Genomic DNA, 11673 nt, shown 5'->3' with positions numbered 1-11673 from the left:
TTGCAAGCACTACGTATCTAGATACGTGTATTCCTTATTGTGTCCCCTCCGGGAGACGGGACATGACTGTTTTAGTCAAGCCACAATTGTGCTGCACGATAAGGAATACGCGTATCTGGATATGTAGTGGTTGCAATATCTAAAAAATGATACGTAACGCCGAAAACTCTTGTAATCTTGATTCAAATGCCTCTTTTGTTGCGCCCTGCTCTGTTACGCATGCGCGAGGAATCATGTATCTGCTTTATATACTTTTTTCTGATTAATAAAGCTTCAATTTTGAGTGCAAGCGCTGCCTGCCTGCTTCTTTTAGTGTGGGTTTTTGGGGCGCTTCAACCAAATTTTCAAGCATGAGAGATACTTCGTCCGCCTCTGCGATAAGGCAAAGCAGTGTCAATTCTAAAGAAGTGTAACTCTTAGGCAACAGGGCATTCAGTGTATTAGCCAGGTGTAATGAATCGCAAGAAAAGTGAGATGCGCCATTCATATATGCTGTGAATATGTGACGTATTGAAATGAACGATCAGCTGTCCTGTTTTGAAATAAGAAATGTCAAGCCAATTCGTAATTCAGGAACATATAGGTAAAATGGTGAATAGGTAAAATATGCGTAAAATTATATAGGTAAAGTTAGGCTTTCTAAAATGTGACAGCCGTGCACGTCGACATTTACTGTGCATCACGAGTAAATGCTGCGCCTACAAACATTTTGTGGTGTCTGTTCCATTAATGTTCTTTGCTCAGGGTGTTCTACATAGAACAAAAGGGTGCATTTCTAGGCAAACAAAATATTTACAAGCAATATGCGGCGTACTCTTAGGTTTGAAAGTTTAGCGATGTTGATGGTGGGTTTGTTTGCCGAAGGAGTTATTTTAAAGGTGCATCAAAGGTAGCGGACAAAAGAAGAGTGCATACGCTATTCACTTAATTCCGTATCACTAAATATTCACATAACTTGTTTATTCAGCAAGATAGTTATTTGATTATGTAGAGTTAATTATATATTCATAATTTAAAAGTTAAATCGCGTTGTCTGCCTCTTTTTTTGTATTGTTATGGCGTACCTGGAAACCAGCCTATATTAAATATGCGCGTTGAGAATTCCGACTAGTGTTATTTCACTTTTCATGAGTGCTATGCATATAGCAGTTGCAGCCTTGAAGAAGACAAGTCCGCTTGGGTCGAAAAGTTGCCTGCAGCGACACACTGGCTGCAGCACATTCAAGTGTTTAGTGTTGCGTTCCAGAACGCACACTTTCGAAAAAAAAATGTTTGATTGCTTATTTCTTTTTTCCAGCTTCAAAAAAGCAAGCTCATCTTTTTGTTCATGGCGGACACGGCGGAAGACAACTCGCCTACACTCAAGTTATATGCCATTGAGCCTACTCTTCTCAAGAACCCACAGCTCTACATGATTGGTGGCGATGTGATACCACGCAGTTACCTGAACATCGCAAACATCGTTTTGCAACCATATTTGCAAAACTACTGGAGCATGTTCTTGAGCGCTGAAGCTCTCTCTCTCGTCAAGCATCATCTCAAACAATAATTTGAGACAACTCGCAAAACCATCGCAGTAATAAAACCCACACTGACTGCTTCTGTAATAGTGTAATATAAATCGTGTGAATTTTTTCAACGCTTTCATTTTCGTGAGCCGCCATTGTCACGCACCAAATGGCGGACACGCGTGCGAATAATTGTGCACAGATTACAGCAGTGCTATCAGGTGGTTGTTTCTTAGTATTCCCCACTGTGCGACGCTCACAGAGATTGAACAATGAAAGCTAATAAAACCAGTTAAAACGTCCACTGACGCGCTTTAGGTCCAGCAGTAACAGAAGATAGTACACGCAAGCATTAAATTAGTCTGCTGTAATTCAGGAACACCCAGTTGACGCTTATTAAGGGGAAAACATTTGATGCCTCATGAACTGCGAAAAGTGACTATTGAGGCAACAGGAACGGTGAAAAAAGTCACGAGGTGATAGAGGACATCATAATGACGTTACCTGTAACGTCAAACAGCATGGAAGTGTATACGTTATTAGGACCTCAAAATGACGTCACATAACATGGCGCCACGTGATGATGTCATTATACTTCAGGGGGTGGGGGAGAACCATCTATATATAGTATAGTCGACTTAGAACAAGTAGATGGTAGCTTTTACCTTTTAGTCGACTTGAGCGAATGAATAAGCGACGGTGTGAGTTTTAAAAACTCATTGGAAGTGGTGTGGTGTTTTCAATAACGGGAATGCATGGTCGTCTCTCAAAAGGAAGTTAGAAAGGTTGCAATGCTGCTCGTTGTTCAAGAACAAGGACTACGTGTTAGTGCTTTCAAATCTACGTTTAGAATATGTTTAGGGAAAGAATGGTAATATAGGAGGTTGAGTGATATTCATGCAGTGCAAATTTGTGAACAGTGTCCACGTGATAACAATTCAAGGGCGTGCTGTCACTCCTTTCTCTCCCCCCAAAAATATTCCTTGGTACAGCGCTTGCAAGGTTGCATAGTGTTTTCATTTTTCGGATATCGGTGGGGCGATTCCGTGCTGCGTCCCGCCTCTTGTCGTTAAACTCACCACCTAGTACCGCCTAAATGCGGAACCGGTGGACGCACACTGATATATTTCGCTGCAACTGTGAGAACTTTGGAAGCTCGCGTTGATGCTACACCGGTGACACAATTTAGGTTTAAGAACTCTCGCACATGAAAGTGATGTATTTCTCCGAAAAAGAAATTACACTTTCCCTCAGTACCTCATTTTTAAGAACACTGTGAACGAGAGGGTCATACAAGATTTTTTTTTCCAAAAGCGTGGAGGCCAGCTTTTGTTAAGCCTGATATATAAAGCTGAGTTTTGGATCGGCGTTAACATCTATAACGCATTTCAAAGATAAAGAGAAAAAAAGAGGGGGGGAGGGAGGGGGGTCAGTAAATTTGGCCCACTTCTGGGGATCCGTCTCTGTTCTGCGAAAATGCCGATTGCCAAGCCAGTATAGAGCCCAACGGCATCACGCCGTATTTCTGCGGCGCCAGTCGCGCATGCCACCTGCGGCGAAAAGTTGACAAAAATCGGCGATACAGCGGGTGTTCTAACTCCTTGGCTGCGCTTTTGAAGTAGAATTTCCAGCGCGCGAGTAGGATTGCACGTGCTAAAATTACGTCGTTTTCTCGCACTTACTTCGTCCTAAAGGGCGTGTGTACTCTACGTACTTCATCACGCGCGAACAAATATTTTGACATGTAAAATAACGCAAAACCTCAGCTCCTGAGTCATCACGCGTGCGGTTGGGAAAGAAATGTTAATCTGCCAGGCCCGTAGCCGAGAGGGGTGGGCAAGGGGCCCGGACCCCCCCCCCCCCAAATTTTGGTGAAGTACGTGTTTTTCCCAACAATAAATAAAAAAGTAATAAAAATAGGTGTTTTTTTCAAACAGTCAAAGTTTTCAGCAAGCGCCCCCCCCCCCTCCCGCAAAAAATTCCTGGCTACGGGCCTGTCATCTGCACTAATCTTTGTTCAGCATGAGTATATTTTAAATGCCTCCAAGGCACCAGGTAGTTTGGCACAATAATGTTTTAACTAGAAATTCGCAACATTAAGTAACTTTTTTCTTTCAAGCAGGGAAACTACTGAACGCTTCAAGTTATTTATTGCCTAAAATGGAAGCGGTCGAATTACCAGATAATATAGTGCCTAGAGTTTGTACAATGGCCGACCAAGGGGAAAATATATTTACATTGACTTTCTTGCTCCCGCACGGAAGTCCTGTTCGCAGTGAATAGCTTCACTGTGAACAAGGCTCCCTAGCTTCCATGCGTGTGCCGAAGGGTCAAAATAGATATATTTTCACCTTGATCGGCGTCGTTCAAACTTGCCATTAATGTTTCGTGCCGACCACAGAAGATTTTGTCAGACCCTCTATTTTATGCACATTTGGTTTAATATTCATGCACGAGACTATGACTGTATTATCCCTGCTCTTCTGCCACGTTTGTGTATAAGATACCATGTCTGCCTAGAAAATTACTTTTTTTTCTTCGTTTAGCTGTCTCCTATATGGCCATAGCCTAAAAATGCCATGTGCTCATGGATACTGCGCTTTATGGATACTTCTTTGAGAAGATGGAAAAAAAGTTATGTTACGTCAATTCGCTGGTTTAACGTTCCGCGTCTGCAAAGTTGCAAACAAGGAATGCCGTAGCAAGGGCCCCGGAATAATTTTGGCTAGTTTAGTTTCATTACTACGCATCCATGGCATGGTGATACAGATGGGTTTTACATTCTGTTTCAGCCGGTGCTATTCGGCATGAAACCCATGAAACCCAATGCGTCGAGTAACAAGCCCAATGCCTTAGCCGAAGAATAAGCGAATTGAGTATATAAGCGCAGGAAAGCAATGAATTCGAATACGTGTAAATATTTACAGTTGACGTACTGTCTTGTTTTATAGATGCGAAGCAGCTTTTGCTCGGGGCTGTCTCCGTCCTTCCCTCTCGCGTCCCCTTCCCTACGCGCATCGCCAACTCTCCCCCTCTCTTCGCCCTCACGCGAGGAGGTGGGAGGAAATGGGGTGCAGGAGGTGGCGTGAGCGCTGCTTCCGCTTCGTTTCTCCTTTCCGCTTTCTCTCTCTCCGCCATAGCTGTTTGCTCGTATGTAATGCGGCGCGCCATCTATCCTGTTGCACTCTCCTTCACAACGGCGCTATGGACGCTCGCGAAGCTGAACGTAAACGGCAACGCCGGCAAACGAATTTCGAAGCTGCAAGGCAACGCGAAGCCGAAGCGCAACGGAAACATCGAGCTGGAAGGGGGGGGGGGGGTGAGCGGTACGCAACATATGCACAACTCGACACACAAATGAAATATACACGGAAACATACAAATGGAACAACAATCGAAACACAAGTGAACACCAAAGCGCTGCTTCACATCCCCACATGGCTCCCTTTAGTGGGAGATGGTGTAATTTTTTTCCAATTACTTCCTTGCTCTCCTTTGAACTCGCAGAACATTATTTCCCCTTGTTTGCGTGGAAAAATATAAAAACGGGATTGACAACCATTGTCTACAAGGTAATAATTTTGTCTCGTTTTGCTGCATTAAAAAATAAAGAAGAACTCATAGGGTCCCCCATGCAGTCACCTAAAACGACTCGAAGGCGAAAGCCCCTCCTTTTCTTTTCAGTCTATGTGTTGATCCTGCCCTGCTACCCCCTGAAAGCTTTCTGCGCGTAACGTGGTTTTACACCGCCGCCAGGATCGGAGGTACCTCGGCTGGTTTGCACTGCCTCCGTGATCGGCCCGCCTTTGACCAAGCAAGGATATTATGTCATCACGCCACTATGTGACGCCTCGATGACGCGACAAATTTTGGCAATCTGTGACGTCATGATGACGTAACATAGTGATGTCATCACGTGAGGATTTTTTTGTATCACTCGTGTCGACACCCCCGACGGGGGCCGCCGACGCGGGACGCCGCTGAATCTTCGCGTTTGGTAAGGCATCTAAAGCATTCGCCTTGATAATCGTTAGCACACACGCCCACCCGTTTCTATCGCCAAGAAAACTAAAATGGCTCGTTTCTGTACATTATCGCTTTTGTCATTCTGCTATACGAGCAATTTAATATGGAATTACAATGTGGATAGGACAGAGTGCCTTATTTATTCACATTGTCAGTTAAGTTGACAAACAGCTGTTTCATAGTCGCCCTCGCAAGGCAGCCCTCCATCAAGCTATATTGAAACATTCACATGAATTCAAACAGAAAAAAAAGAATCCGCCACGTGTCAGCAAAATCATGTGGCAACCTCTTGTTGAGAGCGAGGAATGGAGGGCTCGGGTGAGTGCACTTGTGCGAGTGCGCTTTACACCGATAAAGAAATAGCGAACGCTGACTTCGCTGGAGAAACTCGAGGTGCGGAGCTCTACGAAGATAAATCGTATGTAAGGACGTTCTGCATGCAAATGGAGCAGCAACGGCGGCTCTTCGCAAGGTCTTGCGAATGAGAACTTACTGATGTACAACCTGTGCTCTCTTTGCCTTGATACGCCAGCGGCACCATCCATTTTACACTAGCACACACTAAGGCGTGAGCCTTACAGGCCGCCATTATGTATCCAAGCGGGCGGCAGTAGCAAATTAGGCTGCAGCATCCCGTTCCACGACTATTCCTGCGAGCGGAATACTGAGGATTGAGAGCACAGACAGTGAATTACATGTCTAAGCAGCTCTGCAGAACAATGTAGCACATTTTTTATTGTTGATGTAACCTCCAGCCACCAAAAGACTCTTAAGGTATATTTCCGTAGAAAGGTGAACTAAAATAAGGCACTATATAAATATAAATGGAAAAGAAGCAAAACGCTTATACAAAGTACAATAACGGATTCGAAATGTTTACACGTGCTCCTAAAACCAACTAGCCAGCTCATTTTCGTTACATCATTATTTTATGCTGCCGTCTGGCATTCCGCCCCATCATTCAGGAATAAGACAACCTACTTCCTCGCGCTGTCCGAAGCTGCAGTGCATTTATAAGGTATTCTATCGCACGTGAACAACACAGTGCTGTTAATCCGCTGTCAAGTTTTTTGTGTAATCGGAGCTCACTAACGTTTGTCTGCGTCCCTGCGCTTGTTGCTTTTAAAGTGTCTCGCAAGTGCTTGTTTTCCTTTGGTCTTTTAACAGCGGATCTGTTTAAGCTTTTTATTGCGCCGGGTAGTACAAACAGAAGCTATCCTCGTGAACCGGCACGGGCTCGCTTCGTGCTCTTCACCTTCAGCTTCCTTCCGACAACACGTGGGCCGGTTTTTCGGCGAGGAATGCAATAACCTTGATAGGCGATTCTGTTCCGCGACTAAAAATCACATAGGATGACGTAACAACTAGTCATGGGACTAAAATCACGTAACACCACGCAATAATTAGTCACGCGAGTAAAATCGCAGTAACATGACGTAACTGTGTACTAGTCGTGTGACTGAAATCACATAACATCACGTAACAACTAGTCACGTGGCTAAAAATCACGTAACATCTATTCACGTGACTAAAATCACACAACATCTAGTCCCCTGATGAAAATCACGTAACAACAATTCACGTGACTAAAGCACGTAACTTCATGTAATAACCAGTGACGTGACTAACATTCGCGTAACGTCTAGTCACTGATCAAAATCCCATAGTGTCACGTAACAGCTAGTGTCGTGACATGTTCCGCCAAAAACCACGTAACAGCTAGTCACGTGACATGATCCCACCAAAACCACGTAACACATGCGTGGTGTGGGAACCGACCAAAAACAGAGAACAGCCACGCCTAGCCATGCTTAGTACCTCTAGCAAGAACTTAGCCTCTCTAGTAAAAGCTTGGTTTGCCATTACTAGCAAAAAGTAGGTCGAAAACTAGCTCCGCTGTTCGTTCCACCCTTGCGCCACTAGTGCAATCTGTGCAGATGTTTTTGCGAGCGCATATAGAAATATTTTATCGGCCGTACTGGCCAACTATGCTGTACTAGCCCAATAGACCTTATGCAGAGCCATATATGGAGAGAGTCTGGCGAATGGGTGGGACAGTGGCGTCGCGGCGTGGCGATGATCATTGCGCCTCCGGGAAACCGTGCTTCGGCGCCGTTTGCCACATTTACACCATATGCGCGACGGCTGCCCAGACTTGCTGCTTACAAGCTGTTCGTGCGTGAACTGTAGCGCCGCTAAACAAATTGCGAAGGTGAGATAGCGCAGGGACAATGTAATTCAACTTTAAGGAATAATATCAACAGGATTAGATGTGCGATAACGTTCAAATCATAGAAATATACTGACCCCTAAATGTGTGTACGCGGACTCCAGCCGACTACGTTCTAATTGGAATGTGTGGCACTTTTTAACGCGATAGCGTTAAAGAGCTTGTTTTGCAGAAATTCCGGTTTCGGCGGCGGTGTCGCCGTCGGCGTCTGGTTCTGAGCGAAAAAGCAGCGTGAGCCGTGAGCGAAATGCCAAGCAAGATGAAATAAAGAGAGGGGGCGGAGGGCGTTGGTCTATGGCCTTCCTTGAGGCATAGTGTTGGTATCCACCGAGAAGCGAAGCGAAGCTAGCGATTGGGAAGGAGTTAGTGGTTGTGTTTGTATGTGTGTGCGTCTGTGCCGGCGCCTCCCGCATGCGTGTGCCGCGTGCGTGCGTGCGTGCGCGCGCACACACACACGCGTGCGCGTACGCACGCGCACACACACACTCACACACGCGCGCGCTCGCACACACCTGCATACACACACGCGCACGCACACACACACACACATACATGGGCGTACGCAGACGCTCACACACTCACGCGCGCGCACACACACATGCACACAGACACGCACATACACACACGCGTGCACACACAAAGACGTGCGCGCGCACATACACGCGAATATTCCGAATCCAAAGAGCCTTGGCTTATCGTTCTTTTTTTTAAGCTTCAACGATTGGACTCCTTCAGAGCTACGATTACGGCACACAAGCGCGCAACAACAACCAATTCTCGCAACCAGTTCACGCGTGAATACCAGGATCAATATACAAGCCCCGTACCTCCTCCGGACTGCTTCGGCGCCACGATTTCAAGAAATAAGCCTGCAACAACCGTCAACCGGACGACGCATCGGGACGACGCGGCTAACATTAAACGCCGAACGTTTTTCTCGCAACTCGCGGAAGCGATTTAGTGTCAAGGATGCAGTAGTAAACGCCTGGCGATCGATCTCATCAAGATAAGACACCGGGGCAACGGTTCGGAGTAGTGTGCTTGCTGGAGTTTCGTGGATCAGTATTCCTGAGGCCCGATTTCTTAGTGAACACGCAGTGCCTACTATATTTGCTGTTATCGGCGAGTAGATCGTGAAGTTATCTGTCGCGCTGCAATTCGCATGCCTGTATGCGTTACATTTAAGGTTAATTTAGAGGAACATAAGGCAAAACATAGTGCACGTGGTGTACACACTTTTTTTGTACTTATTACGGTACTCGTTGCTCATTGTGTAGGGCGTGATAAAATCGCGGTATTGTGACCACTGAATAAAACTAAAATGTCATCATTTTAGTGTGACCTGGCGCCATTTCTTCTCGTTAGAACTGAAGCACACAAGCAATGCGCTCTTTAAGGCCCCGGCACACGTGCGAAGCAAATAAGCAACGCTGCGAACATGAGAGGTACGCTGCTGCTTATTTTAATCCCGCTGTGGAATATGGCACGGACGCAGAATAAAAGCTCCAAGAATAAGGTTTTCTGGTAAAACCACGGCGAATTAAACGGCGGTACACTTAACCACTGCTGTTTAGTCATTAGTCGATATTAGTTTAGCTAGCGTTGAGGTCAAATATCGCGCTAGGGCCAACAAAGTGACGTCACTTTTTACCGGGTATTGCGTCACGTGCGCTTTATTTTTTGTTCCGCCAGAACTGTTTCCTCCTGAAACAGATGGCGCTAAGCCTCATGAGCAGCTGATGAGCCGACGTTATCTGGACTTATGCGCTTCCAAGGAAGTTTTGCTGCCAGTTAGGATTACCTCGGCGCTGCCGCGGCCGGCAGGGAGATTGGTTGCACATCACGAAAAGTGGCCGGCACTGGGGCGGGGCGCAGAGAGATGCAAGAATCGCCAAAACTCTCCCGAAGGGTATATATGGCTCTGACCTTATGCAAGAGTTCCTGCCATCTAGCGGCAGCCGTGCGTATTTCCGTCATTTTGAATGCTAATCGCGCTCCGCATCTGCACACAGGGAGCGTACGTATGAGCACCGTGCATACGTTAGGAGCCGCCACAGTCACGCGCTGCTTTCAGTGCCAAAGCGGCCGCGGCAGCAGATTTGGCGGGATAAAGGCCGAGACATACGGTACGATTTTCTATCCGATGCGGCGTCCGGCGCGGCGATGCGGCAGCCGGAATGGTGACGTTTCGTGACGTTTCATTGCATCGGATCGCCGCATCGCATGTCCGGCGTGTATTCAACCGGGCAGATATTTTCGCCGCCGCATCGGACTGTCGGAAGGCCGCAGCCAATGACAGCTCGGGAGACGTGTGTCGTCACGCCGCTGGTGGCGCCCTCTCCATGTCGCCACTCCGGTCACGGCGGCCAAGGCGCGTCGGTGAAGTCGAGCCTCGGAGCATTTGCCGACATCGCCGCTCGCGGCGGCGTGATAAACATGTAGTACATTCTGTTTGTGACGTGAAATAATTCCTGATTGAATAAAGTGATGTTTCAAGAGTGTCATTTCAGCAAGAGAGTGCCCGTTTCCAAAACAATAGCGAGATCGCGAGCGGCGATGCAAGGCCATTTCGCAGGTAAACACAGCGACACCGTCGTCTCGGCGAGCCGGCTCACTTCGCTTCCACCTTTGCTCTTCACATCGATGACGTCGAGAAAGTTAATAGCGTATGGTAACGCGTCACATGCGAGTACAAAGCTTAATCGTGCTGGCAAAAACAAGCGCTCTATGACGAGCTCACGTGTGATCGCGAGCGGCGTAGGCGACGGCCGGCGTCCGCCATGCTAGGCCTACCTCTCGGGATCGTGAGTCACGGCGAGCTGTTGCGATGTGCTTGTCGTTCGCGAAGGCGTAGTTTTAGTGATTATTTTCAAACAGAACGAAGCGTGGCTGTGCAAAGTTGTTTGTTTTGTGCTTCATTACGAGGATACGAAGTCCTCCGAGTGTGCATGACGAGACACCGTATGTGGGCGGAGCGTACGGCCGATCGCTCGTTCGCCCCCGTGTGTGCTGAATAGTCGTACGCCGCATGCCGGACATCCGACGCCGCACGCCGGATCGGAGGCAAAATCGTAGCGTCTGTTAGCAGACGACGCAGGCGGCGGCAAGCCACTGCGCCGTGCTTTGGTGCTTCGCCTGAGGCGTTTCATTTCCCGTTTGCTTCCAAAAGACGTCAAATTTTAGCGGCTGTCATAGAACGTAGCCTTAGCACGTGTGCTTCTTTTCGCCAGACCTTGTGTGTCCTCAGGCGAACGCGGCAACATAAAATGCATGATGTGGGGGAAGGCAACGGAGGTGACGAGCCCGTTGAGCGAAACTGCGCACGTCTAACGCGGGCCGCCTCGCTCACTAAACAATCACAGCTTATCACCCTCGGGCTAACGTGGCAGTGAACTCAGCGGCAGCTTGAAACTGGCGACACCGGAAATTGCGCTGTCACGGCCGCTGCATGAAAAAAACGCTTTCCATCTGTGTGAACCTGTAGCGCTTAGAAAATATCGATGGATTGTACGCTGGGTGCGTTCCTTGGCATTTTCTACAAAGTTCCTGCTGCATATTCTGCTGTACGGCCTGGGTGTTCAATTAGACCCATCGTTGCTGTAGTGCAATGTAGCATCCATAAATTCTCACTCGCGCAGAAAAAAATACCTCATCTATTCCCAAACCTCACTTTTGTCGTCGAACGAGTGCGATCCACCGTTCACGCCGATACCGTTCATATTCTCTAAATGGAAACCGGTAAAAACGCGAGCCCGGAGAATTCCTGTAGGTGTTATTGCGGCCAACAATGCAGCAATTTTTCCTGGAGTTCGGCATTCCTACGAACAGCGCAACCGACACAAAACGAACTGCCCGCGAAAATACCTCGCGCCGTCACAGCGGGAGCGTGGAGCGAGCAGGGGTGCAATC

Source organism: Rhipicephalus sanguineus, chromosome 3 (genome assembly GCF_013339695.2).
Source record: "Rhipicephalus sanguineus isolate Rsan-2018 chromosome 3, BIME_Rsan_1.4, whole genome shotgun sequence".
In the NCBI taxonomy this organism is placed as follows: domain Eukaryota; kingdom Metazoa; phylum Arthropoda; class Arachnida; order Ixodida; family Ixodidae; genus Rhipicephalus; species Rhipicephalus sanguineus.
The sequence above is the reverse complement of the archived record's forward strand: the minus strand, read 5'-3'. Positions refer to the sequence as shown.